Below are 14,018 nucleotides of genomic sequence, written 5' to 3'. Positions count from 1 at the left end.
ATCATCACCATGAGAAGTGATTTTATATCTGAATCTTGCTTTTCCAGTGTGATGATGTGTCCAGGACTTACTCTGGTGGGAATATTGGGTTATGATGATGCCAAGTAACCTTGGTTTGTATTGTCTATACTCTTATGCTTGCCCTGCACCATCTGGTTATCTCTGGTGCTACCTGCCCTGGCTAAATCTGACTGGAACCTGTTCTTCCTGTGATCCTGGTTGTGTCAGAACTCCTCAGAGTTCAGCTGTCTCTGTGATCTTGTGATTCTGGGATCCTGTGACCCTGGGAGTGTTAGAGCACCTGGGAGTGGATCTTCCTCTGGGTGCTTTGGGATTGACTGCAGAGTTTGCACCCAAGGTCTGCTCAGGGCATTGGCTGTCCCAGACCAAAATAAATCTTTATAAAAGAACCTTTCTATACACTATTCACCATTGGGGGCTTGGAATGCAAATATTCAAGTGACTTGCTCCATTATCTGTTTTCCCTCTTTTGCCAAGTATTGCATAGCTCATCCATTCTACCCCTCAGGGTACCATGTTAGATTTCTCCCATCATATCTCCTGGAGCTGCAGGACAGCACAGGGGATAAGACAGGTTCTGCTATAACCTGACCAAACCAAAGGCAGAGCTAGTTTTGCCTAGACTGGCAAATCCTAACACAGCTCCTGTGCAGTGGCTCCATGGTCCCTCTATATCCCCGTGGGTTCTACAGCTTTTTCCACTCTCAGCAATCCCTTTGTTCACTGACACTGGTGGTGTGCTCAATAAACCTTGCTTCTGGCCACAACTGGGAGCTGTGTTTGATGCTCCCTCACCTGAACACAGGTGGTTGGGGTGTAGGAGTTGCTGGAGATCTGTAGAAAGACCATGCAGAACTCCTTTCTTGGTTCCAACTCTCTTGATGGGGAGATCCTGCAGACTGGGCAGGGCAAGAAGTGGCCCTGAAGTGGAAAGAAGCAGGGTGCCTGGAACATCCAGTTCCTTCTCACCTACATGATGTTGGCGGAGTCTGTACTGAACAACACGTGCAGAACAGACATATTCCAGCAATCCTCTTGCCCCTATTTCCCATCATTTGCATAGAGGGTGGTAGGGCAGAGGAAAAGAGATGCAAAGGGAACAGAAATGAGATGTGACGTCCACACTGCACAAAAGGGCTAGGCCTCTGCTGCAGGGAGTGCACACATGTCCCTTGTATTACCCATATTCTGTGCTGAATCTAACCATTCTTTGTGTGCACACTCAGCTCCCCACAGGTGCTTCTCTCCTCTCAGCTTCCTGGCTGTGACTGTTTGGGGTACAGCTGCAGTTCATTTGGCAAATAAGTTGAACTTGACTGTACCAGGGGCTTCCCCATAGTTACAGCTCCACCCTCGCCCCACCCTGCTTCAGTGAGCCTAGATTTCAACATGCTTTGCTAGGATGCAATTGTGAAATTCCTTCAGGCTTAAGTGTGGCAGAGTTGTTTAAAATTCAAGGTGCTCCTCCAATTTTAATTATGGATGAGTCAGATAGGGATGCTGGCACAAGGCAGATTCCAATTCAGCAAACTCAGGGTGGTGCCTAAGAGTCTGCATTTGTAACCAGCTCCTAGAGAATGTTAAATCTGTTAGAAACCAAGAAAGTTTAGACTTGAGGCCAGACAGAGACTGCCAACATAACCTCAGTTCACACAGGACTCCTCCTAGTCTGAGCTATATTCTGTCTCCACTTTAGCCCTGAACTCCCAAATTTACATGAAGAGATCAGAAAAACTCAAGAGATAAACACCTGGGAAGATCATGTGTTGATACAAGGGAGAGATGCAATTTATCTAACAGAGAAGTCTCTGAGGAAATCCGGCATGCTGAAACCATGATCTTGGACTTCTAGCAACAGAAACATATGGTGATTTCTCTCAGGCTTCCAATCTATGGGACTTTGTCAGGATAGTCCCAGCTGACTGTAAATGCCGGGAGAAATGCCCTTGGATGTCCCATGAACTTCCACAACCAAGATGGAAAAGAATGATCAGGTGGGTCTTGCTAATGGAGATGGAATCTAGGGTCTGACACCAAACCAGGAAAATGCAATGAGATGTTTGAATTTCCATGATCCCAATGACTAAATGGAGACATGTGTAAGTGCTCTGTCTCTACAGGCCCTGAATTACTGCAGACAAGGGGGAGGGACAGAGAGAACTAAATTTTCTCTAACAGTATAATTTCTACTTTCTAAAAACAACTATCTTGTCAATGTACGGTAAATTTGAATAAGCCTACCCTTTCCAGTACTCAGACACCCCCATTCCTTATAGCTAAGACACCTTTGGGGGGCTTTATTGAACAATGAAGAAGGGTGGAAGGGTCTAGCAGCTGCCCAGTGTGGTGTTCACTGAGCCACACACAGCATGGCAGTCCTAACATGGCACCTTCTCTTCCTGGCATCTCTGAGGCACACATATTCCATACCTGGAGTGCAGTCATTGGCCTAGGAGGACTCTCTGCTTTCCCTCAGTCTGACAGTGTGTCTCCTCCACATTCCTTATTCTACACCTTTAACTATGTGATTGGGGACACTTGTGGGCTCTCTGGTGAGCCTGTATCCTCCTAAACTGGACTCAGAAAGCAAGATAGAATCTCTGTTCTTAGATCCACAGTGCAGATGGGACTTCTCAGTTTTCTCAATGTGAATTTAAGGTGAAGAAGGGAGCAGTCCCCTTCCCCTGGTTCCAGCTAAGTCTATACCTCCATCCCTTTTTCTTCCATGCCTTTCTGGATTCAGCCAAGGTCATCTGTGCCTGGTTTGGAGGAGGCGTGGCTTATCCACATCTGATTCTACATCTCTTTATCCTACTTGCTGTGATTTAGATAAATGTCCCTCAAAGGTCCATGTGCTAAAGCTTTGGTCTCCAGCCCATGGTGCTTTGGAGTGGGTGGTGAAACCTTTAGGATCCAGTAGAAGGAAGTTGTCACCAAGGACATATCCTTGAAGGGGGTATAAGTATCTGGCCCCCTTCCTGTTCCCCTAAAGCAGTCTTTCTTACTTCACATTTACACAATACTATGTTTATGTTACCTTGCTACAGGCCCAAAGCAATGAACCAAGCAACCATGGACAGAAACCTCCAAAACAAATTGAATTTCCTCCTCTTAGGTTGATTATCATGGCTGTTTTCAACATGGAAGAAAGATGGTTAATACACAGGTCACTTCTACTAGGATGCTTTCTTTGCCTCAGAGTGTGTGCTTTTGAAAAGACCTCAAGCTCTTCCAGTTTAAAATGCCTCCCTCCTCCTAACTTACAGCCAACCTCACAACCATTGCCTCTATAATCAGTTTAAAGTCTCTTGAAATTCAAATGCCAAGTACAATTCCATCTATCCCCTCGCCATTTTTTATAACATATACGAAATGGTACAGCATTACCACACAGCACCTGCGCACACCTTCGCATCTAGGTCAAACCAACTCAATACCAACATTATGGAAGTTCTGTTAGTTTATGAAAGAAAAAAAGTCTGAGGTCCTGGCCAGATGGTCTAGGACAGTGCTTCTCAACCTTCCTAAAGCTGCAGCCTTTAATACAGTTCCTCATGTTGTGGTGACCCCCTCAACTACAAGATTATTTCATTGCTACTTTATAGCTCTAATTTTGCTACTGTTATGAATTGTAAATTGTGCAGAATATCTGATATGAAGGATATCTGATATGCAGCCTCAAAGGAATCAGGACCCAAAGGTTGAGAACCACTGGTCTAGATTGTAAAGGGCTCACCATGAAAGTATAAGGGTCTATGATTCACCAAGGAACGATACTCCAGACTCAGATAGTATGTAAATGGAAAGAGCCTTTTATTCTGCAGAACTCCAGCATATTGAGGTCTCCCATTACCAAGATAGAGAGACAACCAAGCTTGCAGACCTGATTTAAAGCTCAATAGGTAATTCCAGGGTAGGCGACCTCTATCACATTATCAAATATAGTATTTACACATTTCGGTATGCACACACCCATATATGGACATGCATGTACATGTTCACCCACTAGACAAATCCAAGCATATGAAAGCTGTGGATATAAAGGACAAACTGTGTACTGTCTAGCACTAAACACTAAACTCACATGTGGGTACTTAAAACTCAAGATAAGTACAACATCCTTACTTCATGAAGTCTTCAAGAGGCATGAAGTAATCAATCCGGAGGAAATTCTCCAAAAGCAGGGGTTTTACATCAAAGCTGGCTTCATGATGTCTCAGCGATTTTATTTTCTATCTGTTCTTAAAACCAGAGACAGAAGAAATAGAACTGGAAACAGGCCTGCTAACCACCTGCAGCCACTGCATGTCGGCACTGTAAAATGCTGCCATCATTTCAACATCTGCAGTTGCTAACTCCCCTCGCCTCTTCAAACAGCGCTTTTTAAGATATGCCTTCATTCTGACACTTGCTCTGCTACAGCAAGAATAGGATGTGGCTATTCCCTACTGATCTATCCTAACAGCTCTCTCATGGGTTCCATTTGGATGTAACTTGCAGTGCAGTGTGGCTGTATTAGCTGTGAGAATCTTACAGAGTCAAAGAAAGAACTACTTTGTCAGACTTTCTGGGGCTGAGATGCTGAATCTGCATTTCAATTATCCCAGATGAATCTGAGTCTGAAAAAAAAAACCTGCTACACACAGGAACATCTGATTTTGCTCCTGTGAGAGAAATTTTAAGCAACACCTGGTGTTATGTGGTTATGAAAATCCGTGAGCTCACTGATCTTCAACCACAGCCTGCGAGGCTCACAGCTCACCCTCTTCCCACAGAGGAAGGGATTGAGGGAGAGGATTAATTTAAGCCCCAAAGCATCCAGGACGTGGGGCTTTGAAGCTGGACTTTTTGTTCCCTCTCCAAAATCTCCAGACGCTCTCTCCTTTCTATATAAACCACATCTAGTTTTGGGCTTCCTAGTCTCCTGCAGAGATGTGGAGAGGAGGGTGGAGCCTAATTAGATTAACTGGGTCTTGTGATTGGGTAAGCCCCTTTAAACTAAAGACAGTAATAATGGTGGGCGGGCTGGTCTTGTTTGAATAAACCAATCATGGCAGTGTTGTGGGGCCACTGAATAGAATATGCTGGTGCTACGTGGCCCCTAAATAAGCCAGTCACAGAGGTGAAGGGAAATAGAGTCCTATTTAAAAAAGCCAGCTGTGGTAGGGTCTGGGTAGATAGATAGGAACTGGGCTTTCTGGACTGAGCAAAATAACATAAAAAAAGGGTTTTATGATTTCAAAGGGATTTTTGTCCAACAATGGTGGAGAAAGTGTAACAGACCCTGTGGCTGAGGTTTCTCCACCGTGACCAGTCAGGCAGCAGAGACTATATAGATGGAATTCGAGATGGGTGTAACCTTTAAAGGCATCCAGCTAGTGACCTATCTCCACTGCCTTCCAAATAGTTCCACAAACTGAGGACCCAGCTTTCAAGAGATAACCTTGTGCGGGAAGGGGCAGGGGAGCATCTCAGACTTAAACAATGACATTGTCCTTATCCTCTGCCCTCTTCTGTGATAAAATCATTGCTACGTTTTGGTACCATCAGTCAGTTCCTCTGTCTTCCTAGAGCATTCTCCTATGACCTCAACAGAACTGATGCGGGGGAGGGGGACCCAAATGTTTGCTCCAAGTTTTCTATTAGAAGACTGAGGATCAAGCTGGGGAGGTGACTCACTGGGTAAAACACTTGCCAGACGAGCATGGAGACCTGAGCTTGGGTTTCTAATGCAGGTATGTGATACTTAATCTCCACTGTCAACTTGATGGGTCCTAGAAGCATCTGGGCATGCCTATGGGGAATTAATTATCTTGATAAGGTTATTTAGGGTGGAAAGAGCCAACTACTAAGGGTGACACCACTTCCCTGTCTGGGGTCCTGGACGGTTTAAAAAGGAGAAAGTGAGCTGAAAACAAACATTCACTGCTCAGTGCCTTTGTCTGTGGATACAGTGGGACCAACTGCGCCCAGCCAGTTCCTGCTGTGCTGACTTCCTGCCAAGATAGACTGTGACCTTGAACTGTGAGCCAAAGTAAACCCTTTGTTCCTTTAAGTTGCTTATTTCCAGGGTATTTTATCACAGCAATTGGCAAAATCATACACCACATAAAGCTAGAGGCAGTAGCATCATGTGTCTATAATCACGGTACGCCTATGGTGAGACAGAAGGGTTAAGACAGGAGAATACCCCACTCCCTACTAACCTGGCATCTGTGCTCATGAATAACATGAGAGACCTTGTATCAAACAGGATGGTAGGTGAAAAAAAATAACTGTCCTCCAGATGTGTACCACAGCATCCATGTGCCCACTCATGTGCACTACACACACACACACACACACACACACACACACACACACACACACACACACACGGCACACATGCAAGACTGAGATGTATACAGACAGAGCATAGTAGTTCAAACAGCAAGCACTTCACATTTAAATGGCCACTGCTCTTATATTAATTAAGTCGTATATCTTTCAACTGAGAATATCATCCTGCCTTTTGTGGACTGAACTGTGTATCTCCTATTCCATCTCATATATTAAATTCGTAGACCCTGACCACTCTGCACATGACTGTCATTAGAGATGTGGGTTTACAAAGAGAAAATAGCTATAAAACTCTTTTAGGAGGACCCCTAACCTAATGTGATAATATGACTGGGAGATTAGGACACAGGCAGAGGATAGACCATGTGAGGATGGCAATTTCCAAGCCCAGGCCAGAGTCATTAGGCGAAACTAGCCCTGCCATGACTTGATCTCAGCCTTATAGCCTCTGAATTGTGAGGAAAATAAATGTCTTAATGACCAACTCTGTGGCATTTGTTACATAGTCTTAGCAGACTCATACACCCCCTAATACCACTATAGTGAAGATAAAGCAATGCTTGTGAAGAAAGTAAGTACTGTGGCCAGCATGAATGACTCACAAATTGACTGTTTCCTCTCCCCAGGTCTATAGCTGGCATTGCTACTTTGTGGATGCTTTTTTTCCCCATTCTTCTCCACCCTATCAATCCCTTGCTTGTAGCTGGTCTTTGCAACCGACTATGGTCAATCCAAAGCAGCCCTATATCCTACATCTGGAATTAAAATGAAAACACATTCTTATAACATTTCCATGTTTTTAGAAGAAACAGAAATTCCATAATTTTCACTACACAGGTCTTTTCACCCAGCCTCTTATATTCATGAGGAACTGTCTATAAGTTGGGTTAAGATCTAAGGATGAAAATTCTAGAATTCCAGTAGTCAGCCATGACAACCATATTAATCAGCAGCATTCTGTACCTGAAACACTTAAGTTACAAAAGAGAAAGATTTTTCTGTCCTTGGAGTTTTGGAAGTTTCTGTCTGTAATTGGTTGGTTCCATTGCTTTTAGGTTTCTGACAGTCCATCATGCCAGGAGCAAGTGGCAGAGCAAAACCAATCTCATTATGGTCAGGCAGCAAAAAGCATACACCCTCCAGTGACCTAAGGCCTCCCACCAAGCACCACCTTTTAAAAGCAACACTACCAGCCAATAGCGCCACTTGGGAGAGCAAGCCATATGACTTTTGGTCTAACCTGCAAGTCAAGGAGAGCCAGCTTTCTTGCCTGCAATTGCTAGTCACATATCTTCAGGTAATATGTTGGCCTGAAAACTCTGTACTCCCGTATCAATAGACCTGGCCCTCTTAAAAGATGTTAGACATTTCTAAAGTGAATGTTAGTTAAAGAATCAGACTCTTCACCTGGTTCCAGAAATCAAAATTTGGGCTGAACAGAGGGGTAGGGGAAGTTTGCTGGTTCTCCAACCCAGATTGCTCCTGTGACACCAACAGCCTGGATATGCTAAGAATAGAGATGGGCAAATCAGTACCAACCACAGTGCTGTAGCCTGTGAAACAGGCTTTAGCCCCTTCTGATAATCTTAAACTCTCAGTAGAACTCAACTGCTATAATGTTCTTAGCTTAGAATTATCTTAGACTGAAAGAGAAACATTTCCACCACTGCCTGCATTCTCAGTAGACATCACTAATCAATCATGTCCTCTCTCCTAGTCAGCTTAGCCCTCTAGTTATAACTTCTCAGTATAGTTCTCACAAGGACTCACCAGTAGTTAGGACTGTGCCTACTCCTATAATAAAGCTTCAGGAGGACTGTGAGATTGTGACCATCATGATCAAAATGTGACACTTAGAAACATAAGCTGGGCTTCTAAAGAAGTTCTCCTTTGTCAAGAGGATCAAGGCTGAGTCAGTAAGGTCAGCTTCAGTCTTCTCACAATGCAACAGAAATGTTTTGTCTTGGACTGAACTGCCCAAGGTGGTACATTCCTGGGTATGCCATTCCTTTTTTTTTTCTCTGCCATGAGCCAATAATGAGTAGAGAAGAAATATTTACATTTCCTACTAACCTGCTAAAAAAGACTGAGTCTTGAGGTAGAGTATGCCCTCTTTAGAGTCAGAGGACCAGCCTAGAAATGAAGAAGGGAAGTCTGTTCCGAGCCCATTGATGCTGACAAGAAGGAACAGTAGCTGAGCATAACGGGACATTTCTCTGAACTCATTCTCTGCTTCTATGGGAAGTAGGACATCATCTTCAGCTGCTACACAACTTCCTGGTTTTCAAGAGTCCAGAGACCACAACCCCTTTCTCTTTCCTGAGTCCCTTGAAAACTATTTCTCTGGGGGTTTTCTCTCTCCCTTCTCATCCTTACCCTACAAGCATCAAAGAAGAGAAAGGCTCTCATTTCCAAAGGATTTCTTAGGCTTAGATATCCTTTTCCCAAACCATTAAAAACTTGTGATTCTCCCTTGCTCCAGGCAGGACCAAGAAATACGGGCACCCTGGGAATAGTTTGAGTTCCTTTCAAACTAATACTCTTTAAACAACCACCCAACATTTATTGAACAGAGGTAGCATTTTTCTTTTTAAAAAATAATGGTTTGATATATTTTATTTATACACCAAATTAGGGATTTATGGCATGCATTTGTTAGCTGTCATGTTCCAAACCACACAATTTATTGGCAGCCCATAAACTAGCTCAGCCGCTTAAAAATGTAGATCATAAGAATAGAAAAATAATCACACAGTTTCAATAAGCTGCACTATTCTGTTCCTTAGCTCCTCTGGCTTTTGAGATGCAACCTCTCTCGGCTGCCTACTCTCAAGGACTAGAGGCTGAGCTGCACTTCTCTTCTGAGCTTTCTGTAGCTGAGCAAGGGAACCCAAGAAGTGCTGAGGTCACTACTGGCTTACCTGCACTTGGCAGGCCCAAGGACACTCAGCTGGAAATTTTAGAAGAGGTGGCAGGGTCTTGAACCTCCTGGGGAAGTGGCAGAAGATCCTTGCTTGCTTAGGTAGAGTGAGCCCTACTCTGTCTACTGTCTACTCTGAACTTAGGCTCTCCACAGAAGACAAGGCTTGGAGGACAGGGTCTCTGGCTCTGTCTTACAGAACTGTCCTTGGGTAGATGGGTGGCATATTACTTACCTTTCTCACTGTTAGGATGAAATACCTGGCTAAAGCAATCTTGGAATTTGGAAATAGAGAAGAAAGTCTTTATTTTGGCTTAGCATTGAGAGTATAGTCTGTTATAGGGGGAAAGACATGGCAGTAGACATGTGAGGTCACATTCCATTACAGGCAGATGGCAGAGGAGACAAATGTTAGTCCTCAGTTCTCTGCCTGCTTTCTGTCCTGTCTGAGACTCAGGCCATAGAATGGTCCCACCCATATCTGAGATTGGTCCTCCCACTTCAACTATTCGCTCAAGCTAGAAGCTCACACAGATGTGTCCTGAGGTTTATATTCTGGGTGCCATCAAACATAGCACGTCATTTCATGAAGGTGTGAACTCTTAAGTAAACACTCCCTTTCCAAACAGAACCAAGGTGGAAAGCTGCACTGCTTGACTCCAGAATTTCATTTGATACCCATGATGTCTCTGCACTGCTTTTGGAGCAGTGGTCCCTTATTCTCTCTGAACCAGTTGCAAAAGGATCTGGGTTCACCTCTAGAGCAGTTCATTCCCACGGTAGTCCTTGGATATGGAGTGTCCTGCAAAGGCCACATGCCAAAGGTTTGTTTTCCAGTGTATGATATCCTTTGAAGATGACGGCAAGTTTAAGACATGGAGCTTTTTGGAAGAAGGTTATATGACCAGAGGCTTGCCCTGAAGGGGGATGTCAGTGTTCCAGAACCTTCCTCACTCTCTTTGCTTATTTGTCTTGTTTTGTTTTCTTACTCTTCTTCCCAGCCACTGTAAGTCAGAGTTATCTATAGGAACTGTACTGAGAGAATGAAATCTATATATGTACGCATATGGTACATGGATGTATATGTGTGCATAAGTGATTTTTTAGAGTAGTTTATAGGATGTGGTCTGGGTAGTGTAACAAGGGCTCTTTCACATTGAAGAGACAGAGAACCCACATTGGGGAGACAGAGAACTCATCAGCTGGTCAGAAAAGAGGCTCAGCATCTCCCATATGACCCTGAAGACCTGGAGGATCCCTGGAGAGCTGCTGATATTCAGTCTACATTAGATCCCTATGGAGTTGATTACAACATCAGTGAAGAAATACCAGAGCAGTAGAATAGATGCACTTGTCAGCAGGAGTGGGAGCAAACAGGCAAAGGGCAGTGTCCTTTTTCCTATCTGGGTTGCTCCAGAAGGTGCTGCTCAGGTTTAGGGTGGACATTTCTGCTTCAAGTAATCTGATCAGGAAAATCCCCTACAAGGATGCCCAGTAGTTTATTGTTTAATTAATTTCCAGTGCAGTCAAATTGACAATCAAAATTAGCAACAACAGATGACCTTTGCTAAACTCCCCAATCAGTGATGACCAGTACTGCCATCAGCCCAAAGCCATGGGAACTGAAATTTCTGAAAGAACAAACAAAAATAAACCTCTCCTCCTGTAAGTTGTTTATCTCTAGTATTTTCTCATGGCAGCATAAAACTGACTGTTCCTTCCTCTTCCAGAATCTGATGAGAAGGAGTACCCTGGGGCATCCTGACATCAGAGAACCTCTCCCATCGTGGGCTTCTTTTTCCTTCACTTGCTGAGAGCTTCACGTCCATGGCACAAGACTGAGACATAGACTCACAGTTTATAAGGTACTTGATTGCTTGGGATTTGACAGCTCTGGTTAAAGATGCTCTCAGTGCATAGTAATGAGAACGCTGTCAGGCTAATGCCATTTTTGACATTTGAAGGAAGAGACTCATGTGATTTTTGGTTATTTAAAGGTAAGATGCCTGGAACTTTGTCTTCTTGTTAAAATGACAAGGAATAAGAAGTTTTTCCTTCTTGTCTACCCTAACAAGTAGGATGTTTCAGAGAACTTGTCATTATAATGAACTCAGCAAATAAGATCACCATTGGTATGGGAGAGGAACAGGTCAGTAAAGTGCATTGCTCTTGTTCAGCTTTACCATCATCACAATTGCCATAATTATCTTCACCATCTTCCTCATTACCATCTTCATCCCTTCATCCTCAGTACCACCACCATCATCAACATCACCACCATCATCACAACTACCATTACCACTATATCCACTACTACCATCCCCACCATTCCTACCACTACCACCACGATCATCACTATCAATACTACCACTATCATCAACACCATCATCACCACCACCACTACCGCTGCCATTATCATCATCAGTATTACCATAACTATCACTACCATAGCTTGCTTACAATTGCCACTACCAGCATCATCATCAGGACACAGTTGTGTGAGTGAGAAGAACTCTGTAAAGGATTAGTCAGATGAAACAGTTGCCATACTGCCTGATTTGAGAATCGTGAAGCTCTTAAATCAAGAGAAACTCCTGGATACCTTTAGATGTGCTATAACTATATATGGGGTCACCTACATTATGCCAGAGGTCTCTATGTTAACCCTCTACAATCTTATCTCCTGAAGAGCTCAGAGGCTTTTCATTTCTGTATTCTGGAAAGGAAAGAGTAAGGAGATGTGGTCAACACAACACTTCTCATGAGATCAAACCTGCCATCCAGGAGAATATCTATGTCTAGTATTACATACTCTTTGAATGGATTCACAAGAGAATAGAAGATCTTTAGGAAGCTATCTGAAGACCAAGATGGTAGACTTGCAAGACAATGAAACTGAGAGGTGGCACCAATGAGGGAAGGGAGTGGGATGGAGGTCTAGAATGATGGCCAAGTTTTAGGATGCTACTAACATCATCGGTCAAGAGGGAGAATCTGAAAGCAAAAGGAAGGAGTTCACTGAGATTGCAGAGTCAATAGAATGTTTGAAAGCGAGGTCCAGTGGAGTAGCCAGGGGCAAAGATCTGTTACTATGAGAAGTCTCAGCATGAAAATGTTATAAAAATTAAAGAATCACTTTGAAATCCTCAGATGAAAGCTCTTGTGGGAGCAAGAGGGGTTTTATTTTAGTGTGTTTTGCATGTTCCCGTTGCCTCGTTGTGCAGGCTTTTCCAATGAGGAGAGCACGTTCCTTGTTTTTATTTTCATTTCCTCTCATGTCTGTGCTAGCATATTTCAAGCTTGAACAGAGTAAATATCACAACGATAAAATTATGATGGCTTGTGAGAGGAGGTTTCTAAAGTCCTGATATAGATAGACCACTGGAACTAGGAGAGATGAATGAGAGTCTCTCTGTGAATTCTCTAACCCTTTGGCCAGTACCATTAACTGATAATTGGCAGAAAAACTATGAGAGCTGGAAGATAGGGAGGAATTCTGTAAAAATCTGTCTCCTGGACATGATGTAGCCATAGCTATTTCATTCACTAATTCACAGCAACTACAGTTACTTGCACAAGGCCTACACAAGATCAAGCTGCCAAAATTCCCCTAATAAATGGTTAAGATGGTTTCCCGATTCCAGTCATTACTGAAGATCTATGGGCAGTTAGTGTATCTGGGGGAAGGGATAATCTTCATTCTTTCTTGAGGGTGTGGTCTCTGGTAGGTTTCCCACACTCTGTTGGATGGTCCCACACCTCTGCAGCACTATTTGGACTTCAGTTATTGAGGATGGAAAAATATATGAAAATTTGAGGAGAAGTGTCATAGAACATATAGAAAGAATAGGGGGAGGGTAGATGGGGGAATAATATTTCATTGAAGTTCTCAAATAATAAACAAGAAAGCAAAAATAAAAATAAAAAAACAAAGAACAGCAACAGAAAATTGTTTGAACATTATATAATATGAAAAATGTGTTCTATCCAGAGCACCTATGGCATTGGTTGTATGCAGGATTTGATACTAAGGCAGACATAGTTCTGCCCCCGTAGAATAAATTCTCCATCAGATGACTTTTTAAGAATGTTAATGATTAAGAGGAAAGATCAAGACTAAAGCATTCTCCAAGAAAACTGCTGTGACTTCTGGGAACAAAATGGACATTTTCTTTAAGCTGGTCTTCAGAAAGCCAGCTCTCCTACTTCAGGAGGCCTCGGTGGTGGAGGAGCCAGCAAACAGCTTCTCCTACTTGGATGATGCATGGAATGAATCATCAGTTGTATGTAATTCACACAGCCCAGGTTCAAATCCAGGACCTTGGTCTCGACCTGCTTAAGAGTTTAGTGTCATTATTCCTGGGTTACTTATGATTCTCCTCTCTGCCTCAAGATATGGGGGCAAGTGTGAACTGGGAGCTTTCTCCATCCAGCACAATGGAATGAAATGATGTCCTGTTCTTAAGCACCTTGCTGTCCCAGAGGCACTGTGGAGCCATGGCAACCATAGGCTGTGCTCAGCATTTTACGTTCACCTTGTTCCTGGGCTCCAGGGCCATCATGATGTCAGCTAGGTCCAGTGAATGCATGCTATGGGAAGCTGTCACATCAGGACAGTGCGGAAATGGGTCTACCCAGACATCTGTCAAAAGTGCACAAGAAAACAAGGTAGAACCTCACTACATGTCCAGCTCTGATGTCTGGAGTCCTCCTCCTCCTCCTCCTCCTTTTCCTCCTC

The 14,018-nt window shown here is 43.5% G+C and overlaps 1 long non-coding RNA gene across 3 annotated transcripts in view; it reads left to right on the top strand.

The window, feature by feature from the left end:
• Positions 1 to 5,605: 5,605 nt before the first annotated feature.
• Positions 5,606 to 14,018, top strand: part of LOC116082216 — a 21,624-nt gene continuing 13,211 nt past the window's right edge. Inside the window, exons 1-3 of one of the 3 annotated variants that reach the window (XR_004115214.1) lie at positions 5,606 to 5,756; positions 7,416 to 7,657; positions 11,011 to 11,145. This is a non-coding gene — a long non-coding RNA (uncharacterized LOC116082216). The remainder of the gene's footprint in view (positions 5,757 to 7,415; positions 7,658 to 11,010; positions 11,146 to 14,018) is intronic. The other 2 variants (XR_004115215.1, XR_004115213.1) reach the window with 2 other exon arrangements.

The sequence above is a fragment of the Mastomys coucha genome, unplaced genomic scaffold (assembly GCF_008632895.1).
Source record: "Mastomys coucha isolate ucsf_1 unplaced genomic scaffold, UCSF_Mcou_1 pScaffold7, whole genome shotgun sequence".
NCBI classification, from domain to species: Eukaryota; Metazoa; Chordata; class Mammalia; order Rodentia; family Muridae; genus Mastomys; species Mastomys coucha.
The sequence above is the reverse complement of the archived record's forward strand: the minus strand, read 5'-3'. Positions and strand labels throughout refer to the sequence as shown.